Here is a 14,818-nt window from a genome sequence, read left to right as displayed (position 1 = left end):
TAGATTTTCTTTCCTGTGTAGCTCTCATTTTAAGTTCAGGATTATCAGGGCCTTATTTTTGGATTTAATTTAAATTTACAGTGGCATTTGAACTCACATCTCCAGATCGTTTATCAAATCATATGGCCAGATGTTACTTGGCAAAAGTATGTAGGGCATTATAAACAAATCTCATCATAGGCAAAGATTTGTTAAAACAAGGAGCACGTGGAGCTTGAGAGTAAACGAAACAAGAGCTTTCGAACATGGTGCGTGGTTTCAGACCGTGGTCAGGGTGTGGAAGTGCTCGTTCAAGTTGCTAGTCAGGATTTAAACATGAGTAGGTTTTACAGAGCATGACAAATAACTGTACAACAAATCTACAAGTGCTTGGCCTCATTAGAAAGATAGTCAACCTCGTGTGATGTAAAGTATTTTTTAAACATGCAAGTAGTTGAATGTAAAAACAATGTAAAATTTCCCCCCCTTAGTAATGTCAGAGGGGAATTCCAATGTAAATGACGCAGAATTTATTTGGGGGAAATGGACAGAAAGAAAAGAGTCAGTTCTGAAATCCAGACCTGATTAATGTAAAAGATTGTATCTAGGACAAAAACTGAAGTCTAGTACCTTTGAACGAGTTTCCAACTGATCTTCAGTAAACCTGATGTTGATCTATCTTGTACCCGTCCAAAACATTCTACGTGGAGTGTTTTTTTTTTGATGAGCGAGATCTCAACAGCTAGTATGGAAAGCAAGAGAAGATAAGAAATAGGAGCAGGAGCAACCGACACTAAATGCCTGAGGAACTCAGCAGGTCAAGCAGCGTCTGTGGAAAGGGAGAAAAAACAGTCGACGGTCCGGGCCGAGACCCTTCATCAGGACTGGAAGAGGCCATAATAAGGCGGTGGGGAGGAGGTGATAAGTGAAACACAAAGGGGGAGTACTGAGAGAGAGAGTTTTACTGAACTGCTGTCGAAGGGAAGATTTATACTTCAAGGTGGTCATAACATAGAAATCTACAGCATGTTGCAAGCTTTTCAGCCCACTGTGTTGTGCTGGCCATGTAACCTACTCTAGAAACTACCTGGAATTTCCCTACCGCATAGCCCTCTATTTTTCTAAGCTCCATGTACCTACCTAAGAGTCTCCTAAAAGACCCTGTTGTATCCGTCTCTACCACCTTCGCTGGCAGCCCATTCCATGCACCCACCGCTCTCCGTGTGGGAAAAACTTGCCTCTGACATCCCCCTTGTACCTACTTCCAAGCACCTTAAAACTATGCCCCCTCGTGTTAGCCATTTCAGCTCCGGGAAAAAGCCTCTGGGTATCCACACAATCAATGCCTCTCGTCATCTTATACACAGCTATCAGGTCACCTCTCATCCTCCGTGGCTCCAGGGAGAAAAGGCCAGGTTCACTCAACCTATTCTCATATGGCATGCTGTCCAATCCAATACCTTAAAGAGATTTTACAGTGGAGCAGTAAATCATAAATACAAGAGAATCTGCAGACGCTGGAAATGCAGAGCAGCACACTCAACATGCCGGGGGAGCTCTGGAGGTCAGGCAGCATCTGTGGAGGGATGTGACTAGTTGATGTTTCAGGCTAAGAGACTCACCAGGACTGGAAAGGGAAGAAAGCCAGAATAAGAAAGTTGGGGGAGGTGATATCTGAAGCACAAAAGGGGGAGCAGTGAGAGAGGATCTCACTGAATTCCCATCAAAGGAAAGATTTAAACTTTTCTGAAATCATGCCACCTTGTTTTTTTTGGACTCCTTTGTCAGAGGGAAAGGACTTCCCTGCATCTGGCCTGAAAATCCCGGGAAAGATTTGCAAGTTTCAATGAGATAAACATAGAAACATAGAAAACCTACAGCACAATACAGGCCCTTCGGCCCACAAAGTTGTGCCAAACATGTCCCTACCTTAGAAATTACTAGGCTTACTTATAGCCCTCTATTTTTCTAAGCTCCATGTACCTATCCAAAAGTCTCTTAAAAGACCCTGTCGTATCCGCCTCCACCACCATCGTCGGCAGCACATTCCACACACTCACCACTCCCTGAGTAAAAAACTTACCCCTGACATCTCCTCTGTACCTACTCCCAGGCACCTCAAACCTGTGTCCTCTTGTAGCAACCATTTCAGCCCTGGGAAAAAGCCTCTGACTATCCACACAATCAATGACTCTCGTTATCTTGTACACCTCTATCAGGTCACCTCTCATTCTCCGTCGCTCCAAGGAGGAAAGGCCGAGTTCACTCAACCTATCCTCATAAGGCATGCCCACCAATCCAGGCAACATCCTTGTAAATCTCCTCTGCACCCTTTCTATGGCTTCCATATCCTTCCTGTAGTGAGGTGACCAGAAGTGAGCACAGTACTCCAAGTGGGGACTGACCAGGGTCCTATATAGCGGCAACATTACCTCTCGGCTGCTAAATTCAATTCCATGATTGAGGAAGACCAATACACCGTATGCCTTCTTAACCACAGAGTCAACCTGCAGAGCTGCTTTGAGCGTCCTATGGACCCGGACCCCAAGATCCCTCTGATCCTCCACACTGCCAAGAGTCTTACTATTAATACTATATTCTGCCATCATATATGACCTACCAAGATGAACCACTTCAGACTTATCTGGGCTGAACTCCATCTGCCACTTCTCTGCCCAGTTTTGCATCCTATCATTGTCTCACTGTAACCTCTGACAGCCCTCCACACTATCCACAACACCTACAACCTTTGTGTCATCAGCAAACTTACTAACCCATCCCTCCACTTCCTCATCCAGGTCATTTATAAAAATCACGAAGAGTAAGGGTCCCAGAACAGATCCCTGAAGCACACCACTGGTGACCGACCTCCATGTGGAACATGACCAGTCGACAACCACTCTTTGCCTTCTGTGGGCAAGCCAGTTCTGGATCCACAAAGCAATGTCCCCTTGGATCTAATGCCTCCTTACCTTATTAAAATGCCTTGCATGAGGTACCTTATCAAATGCCTTGCTGAAATCCATATACACTACGTCTACTGCTCTTCCTTCATCAATGTGTTTAGTCACATCCTCAAAAAATTCAATCAGGCTCATAAGGCATGACCTGCTCTTGACAAAGCCATGCTGACTATTCCTAATCAAATTATACCTCTCCAAATGTTCATAATCCTGTCTCTCAGGATCTTCTCCATCAACTTACCAACCACTGAGGTAAAACTCACTGGTCTATAATTTCCTGGGTTTTCTCTACTCCCTTTCTTGAATAAAGGAACAATATCCACAACCTTCCAATGCTCCGGAACCTCTCCCATCCTCATTGATGATGCAAAGATCATTGCCAGAGACTCAGCAATCTCCTCCCTTGCTCTCACAGTAGCCTGTGGTACATCTCATCCAGTCCCGGCGACTTTTCCAACTTGATGCTTTCCAAAAGCTCCAGCACATCCTCTTTCTTAATATCTACATGCTCAAGCTTTTCAGTCTGCTGCAAATCATCACTACAATCACCAAGATCCTTTTCCACAGTGAATACTGAAGTAAAGTATTCATTAAGATCTTCTGCTATTTCCTCTGGTTCCATACATACTTCCCCACTGTCACACTTGATAGGTCCTATTCTTTCACGTATTATCCTCTTGCTCCTTTTATTTTTCTGAACATTAAAGAGTACAAGGTAAACTTTGTCTCCCTGGAGCCAGTTTAGTGAATTTTAGTGACATTCTCACCACTGGTCTCAGCCCCAGACTTTGACTCTTTATTCCACTCCATAGATGCTGCCTGACCTGCTGAGATCCTGCAGCATTTTGTTTATGTTGCTCAAGATTTCCAGCATCCGCAGAAGCTCTTGTATGTTCACTGCATATAAATCCTTTCAGAATCAGAGTCAGGTTTAATATCAATGGCCTATTTTGTAAAATTTGGGGTTATGTGGCAATTTAGTTAAATATGTAGCACAAAAAGAGAGCAAAAAAGAAAAAGACAAGGTAATGTACTTCGGTCCATCGTTCATTCAGTAATAGAATAGTACTGGGTAGAAGCTGCTCCTAAAGTGTTGAGTGTGTGTCTTCAGTCTCCTGTACCTCCAATTTGATGGTAGCAATGAAAAGAAGGATCTTTAATGACAAATGCCGCCTTTTGAAGATGTCCTCTATGCCGGGACGTCTGGTGCCTACGATTAAGCTGACTGAGATCTTGTAGCTTTTTTCTAATCCTGTATAGTGGCCCCTCCATTTCAGATGGTGATGCAGTGAGTTAGAATATTCTCCTCTGCACCCTTTCTATGGCTTCCACAGCCTTCCTGTAGTGAGGTGACCAGAAGTGAACACAGAAATTTGCAAGTTTCTGGTAGCACACCAAGTCCTCTCAAACTCCTGATGAAATATAGATACTTGTTTTGCTTCACTGTGATTACATCAATATGTTGGGCCTAGGATAGATCCTCAGTGATGTTGACACCTAGGAACTTGAAAATGCCCACCCTTTCCACTGCTGATCCCTCGATGAGGACTGTTTCCTTGACTTTCCCCTTCCTGAAGTCCACAATCAATTGTTAGGTCTTGCTGACATTGACTACAAGGTTGTTGTTTCAACATCACTCAACCAGGTGATGTTTGGCTAAGGAATCAGAATCAGATTTTTTAGATTAGAATATGAAGACACGCAGTCCTCCTTTATCGTCATTTAGTAATGCATGCATTATGAAATGATAGAATATTTTCTCTGGTGTGAAACACAAAACACAGGACAGACCAAAACTGAAAAAACTGACAAAACCACATAATTATAACATATAGTTACAACAGTGCAACAATACAATAACTTGATGAGGAAGTCCATGAGCACAGTAAAAAGTTCAAAGTCTCTCAGATGTCTCATATCTCACACAGACGGGAGAAGGAAGAAAAACTTTCCCTGCCATGCCCGACCACAATCCATCTCTAGTCATCCGAAAACTTCGAGCCTCCGAATCAGCTCTCCGACACCGAGTACTGAGCACCATCTCTGTCCGAACGATTCGACCTCAATCTCGCTTGCCAACAGCAGGCAAAGCCGGGGATTTTGAGGCCTTCCCTCCAGAAGATTCCTGACCGCGCAGTAACGACAGCAGCGAATGAGCATTTCAGAAATTTCTCCAGGTGTTCCTCTGTGCTTTCATGTCCATCTCCATCAAATCAGAATTGTCCACGGCCCCTATTTAACGGATACAATATCATTTTTCACCGATGGGCTGCGCACATGCGGCGCGCTGCTCTCTCTCCTCCCGCCGATCTTATTATCACTGGCATGTGACATGAAATTTGTTAACTTAGCAGCAGCAGTTCAATGTAATACATAATCGAGAAGAAAAAATAAAAAATAAAATAATAATAATAATAAATAAACAAGTAAATGTCAGAATGCTCTCCATGGTACAAATACGTATAGACGTTTTTGGGTGTATTTGTTGACGTACCAAATCTCTTCAAGCTCTTAATAAAGTATAGCCGCTGTCTTGCCTTCTTTATAACTACATTGATATGTTAGGACCAGGTTAGATCCATGGAGATCTTGACACCCAAGAGCTTGAAGCTGCTCACTCTCTCTACTTCTGATCCCTCTGAGGATTGGTATGTGTTTTTTCATTTTTTTCCCCATCCTGAAGTCCACAATCAGGTCTTTTGTCTTACTGACGTTGAGTGCCAGGTTGTTGCTGTGGCACTACTCCACTAGTTGACATATCTCACTCCTGTACACCCTCTTGTCACCACCTGAGATTCTACCAATAATGGTTGTATTGTCAGTAAATTTATAGATGGTATTTGAGCTATGGCTAGCCACACAGTCGTGTGTATACAGAGAGTAGAGCAGTGGGTTGAGCACACACCCCTGAGGTGTGCCAGTGTTGATCGTCAGCAAGGATATGTTATCACCAATCTGCACAGATTGTGGTCTTCTGGTTGGGAAGTCAAGGATCCAATTGCAGAGGGAGGTACAGAGGCCCAGGTTCGGCAACTTCTCAACCAGGATTGTGGAAATGATGGTATTAAATGCTGAGCTCTTGTCAATGAACAGCATCCTGACGTAGGTGTTTGTATTGTCCAGGTGGTCTAAAGCTGTGTGAAGAGCCATTGAGATTGCGTCTGCTGTTGACTATTGTGGTGATAGCCAAATTGCAATGGGTCCAGGTCCTTGCTGAGGCAGGAGTTCAGTCTAGTCATGACCAACCTCTCAAAGCATTTCATCACTGTCGATGTGAGTGCTACCGGGCGATAGTCATCAAAGCAGCCCACATTCTTCTTCTTAGGCACTGGTATAATTGTTGCCTTTTTGAAACATGTGGGAACTTCTGCTCGTAGGAGTGAGAGTTTGAAAATGGCCTTGAATACCCCTGCTAGTTGGTTGGTACAGGTTTTCAAAGCCTTACCAGTTACTCCATTGGGACCTTCCACCTTGCGAGGGCTCATTCTCTTTAAAGACAGCCTAACATTGGCGACTGAGGCAGAGATCACAGGGTCATCAGGTGCAGCAGGGATCTTCACAGCCGTAGATGTGTTCTCCCTTTCAAAGTGTGCATAGAAGGCATTGAGTTCATCTGGTCGTGAAGCATCGCCGCCATTCATGCTATTAGGTTTCGCTTTGTAGGAAGCTGAATGTGCTGAATGGTCTCACTCCAAGTCCTAAATTTCTATGATTCTACATCCACCTCAATCAAATTGGTTTCTAGAAAAGCAACTATAGGTTGACTAAAGTAAGTTCCTGATAGGTGGAAACAGCATTCTATTTAGTTTGTTGTACTTACGAGCTTGATCTTGGCTGAGGACGTCACTGAATCCCAGTGATAAATTGATAAATTAGTTCATTATTGTTACGTGCATTGGGGTGCACTGAAAGAACTTTGTTTTGCATGCCATCTGTACAGAACATTTCATTATAACTGTACACTGAGAGCATAAGGGAAAGCAATAATGGAATGCAGAATAAGATGCTACAGAGAGGGTGCAGTGCAGCCAGACAATAAGGTGCAAAGCTATAATGAGGTAAATTGTGAGGCTGTCTTTTCTATCTTGCTAGGGGACTATTGATTAGTCTTATAACTGAACAGAATAGAAGTTGTCCTTGACCCTCTGGCACCAGCTTACAACTTATTGTATTTTCTGCCTATCAGGAATGGGGGGTGGGTGGCAGGAGGAGTGACAATACCCAGGATGGCCGAGGTTTTGGTTCCAAACAAGGATGCAAAGATGAGACTGTGAGGCAGTGGTCAGACTGCACTTGGAGAGTTTTAGGCCATGTATCTAAGAAAGAATGTGCTGGTGTTGGAGAGGGCCCAGAGGAGGTTTATGTGAATGAATGAAAGGAGCGTTTGATAGTTCTTGCCCTATACTTCCTGGGGTTTAGAAGAATGAGGAGGGAATCTCATTATCACCCACCAAATACTGAAAGACATGGAGAGGATGTTACAGGGAGAAGTTGTAAGAATAGGATTGAGAGGGGAAAATAAATTAGCCATAAGCTTATGGGGTTTTATGGTCTCTTGATTATGTTGGCTGCTTTACTAAGGCAGTGAGAAGTTTAGAAAGTGTCCATGGTTGGAATATATCAGTTGGGAGGAATTGATGAGCCTGTGGCGTATCCCCCTAAAAAACCTGACAGCTCTCAATAAGTCACTCCATTCACCTTCCAAGCTGCAGTGTTGCAACATTGGGTTGTATAATTTCTGCTGTTACCCAGGGGGCCCCAACCTTTTTGCACTGCGGACCTGTTTAATATTGACAATATTCTTGCCGACCGGACGGCCTGGGCGGGGGGAGGGGGAGTGTTCAAGTAGGTTTAAACTCACCTCAACATGTCTTTTACAGTTAGGGTTGCCAACTTTCTCACTCTCAAATAAGGGACAAAAGTAGCAGTCAAATACGGGACATTTATGTTCACTCCGAGAAAGACCACCATGACCATGAAGCCTTCTGCGGGCACCTGTGTGCACATGCATGACGTGCGCATCTAATGTGTGCACGCGCATACGTGCTGATTTTCTCGGTTTTGCCTTCATCTTCCCGACTACACTGTACATACATTATTTCTACTTTATATAGGCTGTGTATTTACCATATCATTACTGCTTTTACTATATGTTAGTGTTACTTACTTTCGGTTTTATGTGTTATTTGGTATGATTTGTTGGGTTATTTCTTGGGTCTGGGAATGCTCAAAAATTTTTCCAATATAAATTAATGGTAATTGCTTCTGCGCTTCACGCCATTTTGGCACGGAAGGTTTCATAGGAACGCTCTACCTTAGCACGGGAAATACAGGACAAACCAATTTAACCCAATATACGGGATGTCCCGGCAAATACGGGGTAGTTGGCAACCCTATGTTCAAGTTCAACAGTGCGCGACAGGGAATGAGGAAAGGTACAGCTGACTCATATCGTTTCCTCGCGGCCCGGTAGCACATGCTTTGCGGCCCGGTGGTTGGGGACCGCTGCTTTTACTAAAGTACTTAGTGTCCACTTAGTGTTCTGGTGAATCTATGTTGCATTTCCTCCAATTAAAAACTGTTTCTTTTCATTGTTTATTGCAACATGGGTATTAGTCACAAGATATGTATCTATTTTTATCCTTCACTACCCAAGAAACTGGTGGTCAGCCACATTTTTGAAGTACTTCATTTATTTTGCTGAAAGTGCACCACAACACTGTTCCAAGATTTAGATCCAGTGGACTTGAAGAACTTGTGATGTAATTTCAAGTCATGGTTCAAGGTAAATTTATTATCAAAGTTCTGTACATATATGTTACCACGTATTACCTTGAGATTCATTTTCTTAGTGTTTACAGGAAAATAAACAAATACAATAGAATTTTGTGGAAAAAATGCACATAAACAAAGACTGATAAACAACCACAAGGAAATCTGCAGATGCTGGAAATTCAAGTAACACACATCAAAGTTGCTAGTGAACGCAGCAGGCCGGGCAGCATCTCTAGGAAGAGGTACAGTTGACGTTTCGGGCCGAGACCCTTCGTCAGACTAACTGAAAGAATAGCTAGTAAGAGATTTGAAAGTGCGAGGGGGAGGGGGAGAAGGAGATCCAAAATGATAGGAGAAGACAGGAGGGGGAGGGATAGAGCCAAGAGTTGGACAGGTGATTGGCAAAAGGGATATGAGAGGATCATGGGACAGGAGGCCCAGGGAGAAAGAAAAGGTGGGGGGAAAAACCCAGAGGATGGGCAAGGGGTATAGTCAGAGGGACAGAGGGAGAAAAAGGAGAGAGAGTAAGAATGTGTGTATATAGATAAATAATGGATGGGGTACAAGGGGGAGATGGGGCATTAGCGAAAGTTTGAGAAGTCAATGTTCATGCCATCAGGTTGGAGGCTACCCAGTCTGAATATAAGGTGTTGTTCCTCCAACCTGAGTGTTCCTTCATCTTTACAGTAGAGGAGGCCGTGGATAGACATATCAGAATGGGAATGGGGAGATCGTTTCGCTGAACACCTACGCTCTGTCTGCCAGAGAAAGCAGGATCTCCCAGTGGCCACACATTTTAATTCCACATCCCATTCCCATCCTGATATGCCTATCCACAGCCTCCTCTACTGTAAAGATGAAGCCACATTCAGGTTGGAGGAACAACACCTTATATTCCGTCTGGGTAGCCTCCAACCTGATGGCATGAATGTTGACTTATCAAACTTCCGCTAATGCCCCACCTCCACCTCGTACCCCATCCATTATTTATTTTTATACACACATTCTTTCTCTCTCTCTCCTCTTTCTCCCTCTGTCCCTGTCACTATACCCCTTTCCCATCCTCTGGGTTTCCTACCCCACCTTTTCTTTCTCCCTGGGCCTCCTGTCCCATGATCCTCTCATATCCCTTTTGTCAATCACCTGTCCAGCTCTTGGCTCCATCCCTCCCCCTCCTGTCTTCTCCTATCATTTCGGATCTCCCCCTCCCCCTCCCACTTTCAAATCTCTTACTAGCTCTTCCTTCAGTTAGTCCTGACGAAGGGTCTCGGCCTGAAACGTCGACTGTACCTCTTCCTAGAGATGCTGCCTGGCCTGTTGTGTTCACTAGCAACTTCGATGTGTGTTGCTGATAAACAACCAATGTGCCAGAGAAGAGAAACTGCTGAAATAAAAATAATCCCCAGAGCACGAGTTGTAATGAGTTTCTGAAAGAGAGTCCATGGGTCATAGAATCGGTGGTAGAGCAGATTGTGTGTAATGTGGAGAGGAAGCTGCAGGTTGTAATTTTCCACCTTTGCCACCTTTGATAGTAGCAGAAGTTGTAAGTTTAGGAAGTAGTATCAGAACAATGTAGGTCAGTAAGTACAGTGAACTTTTGTGTTCAGGTTTGGCCTCCCTGTTACAGGAAAGATGCCAGTAGATTGAGATGGGTCAGAGGAGATTACGAGGATAGTGTCAGGACTCGAGGAACTGAATTGTAGAGAGCAACTGAGCAGGCGTGGTATTTTATTCATTGAAATGTAGCAAAGTGAGATGTGATCTTTCAGTGGTGTATAAAATAATGAGGGACATAGGTTTCTGGTGAGAGGGGAGGGATTTAATAGAAATCCAAGGGAAAATGGTTTCACCAAAGGATTCAGATTTGTTTGTTCATCATGCTTTCTTTGAAGCATACAGTGAAATAAGTTGTTTGTGTTAACAACCAGCAAAACCCAAAGATGTGCTGAAAGCAGCCACACAAACCGGTGCCAACATAGCATGATAACAATGCTCAGTGAAATAACACAGAACACAACAAGCACCAGCTAAACCAAAAACACAACAGATTCTGCCTACGCTAGAAATCCAGTATTACACACTCAAAATGCTGGAGGAACCCAGCAGCTTGGGCAGCATCACTGGAGAGGAATAAACAATCGATATTTTGGGCCAAGACCCTTCATCAGGACAGGAGAGGATGGGCGGGGGAAGAAGATGAAATAATGAAGGGTGTCAACCCAGGACATGGACTGTTTATTTTTCTCCACAGCCTAACCTGCTGAGTTCCTCCAGCATTTTGTGTGTGTGTGTAGCAGCAAAACAAACCCTTTTCCTCCCTCCTACCCCAACCAAAACCCATGGAATGTCCTGCAAACACAGGATAGAGTGTGATCAGTACATGGAAGGATGTGGGCGATGCAGGTGTAACATTTTCAAAGACATTTGGACAGGTACATGGTTTAGAGCAGCGGTTCCCAACCCGGGGTCCACGGACACCTGGGTTATTTGTTGGGATCCATGGCACATAAAAAAGGTTGTTAACCCCTGGTTTAGGGAGATATGGGCCGAATATGAGTCTATCCTAGATCCAGACATGGAAAGATGGGTTGAAGGGCCTGTTTGTGTGCTGTATATCTCATTGTCTTAGTAGATGGTAGAATGGTGCTACTGCTCTGTACCAGTGCAGGACAGGGTGATTCCTTCTTCAGCCCTTTACCTTTTCCACCCATCACTTTCCAGCTTCTTATTTCATGTCCCCGCCCCCATCTTCCTTCTCACCACCTGTTTTATCTATCACCTGATAGCTTGTGTTCCTTCCCTTCACCCTACTTTCTTATTCTGTTTTCTTCCCCCTTCCTTTCCAGTCCCGTTGAAGGGCCTTGGCCCAAAACATTGACAGTTTATTCCTCTCCACAGATGCTGTCTGACTTGTTGAGATCCTCCAGATTTTTATGTGTGCTACTCTGGATTTCCAGCAACTGCAGAATTTCTGATGCTTATGTCAAATTTTGAAGTCGAGTTTATTGCTATATAACACAAGTACATGAATGCACAAGAGTAATGAAAAAACCTGCAGCAGCATCACAGGAACATAGTATTTAAATTTGATGTACATATATTGTCAAAGTATGTATACTAAATTATTACAGATGAACACATTTGCAAACAGAAAGACTTAGAAAATATAGCTTGAGGCAAGAAAGGACAGCTAGCATTTCTGTAAAGTGTGTAAATTTATCAGCTATGATATCTGGGAAGTCTTTCACAGTTCCCAGAAAGTGAATCATTACATTTCAGATATTTCAGTCTGATTCATATTATTCATCAGCAACTCCCACCATCCAGTTCATGCTTGCTTCTCACTGCTACAAACAGAAAGAAGGTACAGGAGCTTCAGGACTCGCACCACCAGGTTCAGGAAAAGTTATTACCCCTCAACCATCAGGCTCTTGAACCAGAGGGAATAACGTCACTCAACTTCACTCGCCCCCGTCACTGAACTGGACTCACTTTCGAGGAACCTTCATCTCATGTTCTCGATATTTTATCACTTATTTATTATTCTTTTCTATTTGCAACCATTGGTTGTCTGTCTTGTTGGGTGCAGTCTTACATTGACTCTATTATCTTTATTGGATTTACTGAGAATGCCTGCAAGAAAACAAATCTCAGGGTTGTATTTGGTGACATGTATGAAGTTTGATATTCTTTGAACATTGACCAGTTGAGTAACCCCGGCATTTGTAACTTCTAATGTTCCGGATGCTGTTGAGTCTCCTGCTACCTGAGGCACTGGGGAAATTCTGTCCCTTCAGTCACATCTGTCCGAGCTGAGTCATCTAAAAAGTGACAGTTGCAATACCACCACGCTGCTCTGGTAAACCTGACACAGCAGCAACATGCAGAATCTTCTGAATCTAAGACTAAAAATAAAACGACACCGTCATATTTAACTCGCAGTTAAATACCTAAATGACTAAAAGTGATATTTCTATCTTACAGAATCGTTGCAATGACAGTTAGTGTGAAGAGTGTCAAACAGATGAAAGCAGCTTAAGCAACAGCGTTGCTTGTCCTCTGGAAATTGCAGGGGGTTTGAATTACCGCGGACCTTTCTGAAAGAAAATCACAAGGTATATATCATGTTTATTTATCCTTGGAGGGGAATGTGCTTTAGCAGTTGGGGGATAGCTTAGGGAAAGGGTTTCAGATGGGGTGGTGAAGTCATAGATCAAGAATAGTCAGTCCATTTGGCAGAGCAGGAGGGGAGCCCTCAGAATTGTTCAGGACTCCTCCCTTCCATCTCACAATCTCTATGACCTCCGGCCATCAAGCAGAAAGTACCGCAGAACAAGGACTGTTCAGCTGGGTGACAGCTTTTTCCCCCTTCTGAACATACTGCGACAACTCATTTCACATTAATTATAGCAGTGCCAGAAGCATTATTATACTATTGTATATTTAACTGTATGTCATAGATGTTCTTTAAGTCAACTTGTATATGTACAGAATACAGAAAGAAGCTGATAGCGGGGAGCTTAACGTCCAAGGATACAGATTGTAGCGAAAGGACAGGAAGATAGGCAGAGAGGGTGCGGTGGCTCTGTTGGTTTTTAAAAAAATAGAAGAAATTCAAATCAATAGAAAGGGGTAACATACAATCTGAAGGTGTAGAATCATGGATAGAGCTAAATAACTGCAAGGGTAAAAGAACCCTGATGGGAGGTATTTACAGACTTCCAAATGGTAGCAAAGATGTGGTCTACAAATTACAATGGGAGATAGAAAATGAATGTTAAAAGGGCAATGTTACAAGAGTCATGTGGGATTTTAACATACCGGTAGATTGGGCAAATCAGATTTGTGCAGGATCCCAAGACAAGGAATTTCTAGGATGCTTATAAGATGGCTTTTTAGAGCAGCTCATGGTTGAGTGTTGTGCAATGAACTGGAATTGATTAGAGAGCTTAAGGTAAAGGAACTCTTAAGAGCCAGTGATCATAATATGATAGAACACACCTTGCAATTTGAGAAGGAGAAGCTAAAGTCAGATGTATCAGTATTGCAGTGGAATAAAGGAAAATACAGAGGAATGAGAGATGAGTTGGCCAAAATTGATTGCAAGGGAACACTAGCAGCGATGATGGCTGGAGTTTCTGGGAGCATTAGATATATCCCAAAGAAGAAGTATTCTAAAGGCAGAATGACACAACCATTGCTGACCAAGAAAAGTCAAAGCCAACATAAAAGCCAAAGAGAGGATGCATTTTAAAATTTATTGAGAAAATAGATGATTAAGAAGCTGTAAAAAAAACTAATGGAGGCAACTAGAAAGTCATAGAGGAAAAGATAGAATATAAAGTTACAGTTATCTAAAGTGTAAAAGTGAGGCAAGATTGGACCACTAAAAAATGTTGGCAAGTGTATGGTCATGCACTTTGGTACAAGGAATAAGAGCGTAGACTATTCTCTAAATTTAAAAAAAATTAAATCTGAGGTGCAAAGGGACTTGGGAGTCCTTGAGCAGAATTCCCTAAAGAATAATTTGCAGGTTGAGTCGGCAGCAAAGAAGCCAAATACAATGTTAACATTAATTTTGAGAGAGCTAGAATGTAGAAGCAAGCATGTAATGTTGAAGCTTTTTAAGGCACTGGTGAGACCTCACTTGGAGTATTGAGAGTAGTTTTGGGCTCCTTATTTAAGAAGGATTTGGTGACATTGTAGAGAATTCAAGGGAGGTTCACAGAAATGATTCCAGGATTGAATAGGTTATCACGTGAAGAATGTTTGATGGCTCTGGGCCTGTATCCGCTGGAATTGAAAAGAATGAAGTGGAATCAGATTGTAACTATCAAATGTTGAAAGGCCTCGATAGAGTGTATGTGGAGAGGATGCTTCTTATGGTGGGGGTGTCTAAGACCAGAGGACCCAGCCTCAGAATAGATGGATGTCCATTTAGAATGGAGATGAGGAGGAATTTCTTTAGCCAGATAGTGGTGAATCTGTGGAATTCATTGCCACAGATTGCTGTGGACATTAAGTTGATAGATTCTTGATTAGTTAGTCTAGCAGAGTTCAAAACTGGAAGCACAGGTTTTAGGTGAGAGACAAAAAGTTTA

The 14,818-nt window shown here is 43.0% G+C and overlaps 1 protein-coding gene across 10 annotated transcripts in view; it reads left to right on the top strand.

Annotated features, from left to right (window-relative positions):
- The window catches only part of p2ry8 (P2Y receptor family member 8), a 102,016-nt gene that overhangs the window by 75,609 nt on the left and 11,589 nt on the right, over window positions 1–14,818 (top strand). For 8 of the 10 annotated variants that reach the window (XM_063052951.1, XM_063052948.1, XM_063052949.1 and 5 more), the window contains exon 3: window positions 12,702–12,832. The exons of the other annotated variants lie outside the window; for them this stretch is intronic. The gene's annotated coding sequence lies outside the window, so the exon portion shown is untranslated. The remainder of the gene's footprint in view (window positions 1–12,701; window positions 12,833–14,818) is intronic. 10 annotated transcript variants of the gene reach the window in all.

This window comes from Mobula hypostoma, chromosome 7, assembly GCF_963921235.1.
Source record: "Mobula hypostoma chromosome 7, sMobHyp1.1, whole genome shotgun sequence".
NCBI lineage: Eukaryota > Metazoa > Chordata > Chondrichthyes > Myliobatiformes > Myliobatidae > Mobula > Mobula hypostoma.
The sequence above is the reverse complement of the archived record's forward strand: the minus strand, read 5'-3'. Positions and strand labels throughout refer to the sequence as shown.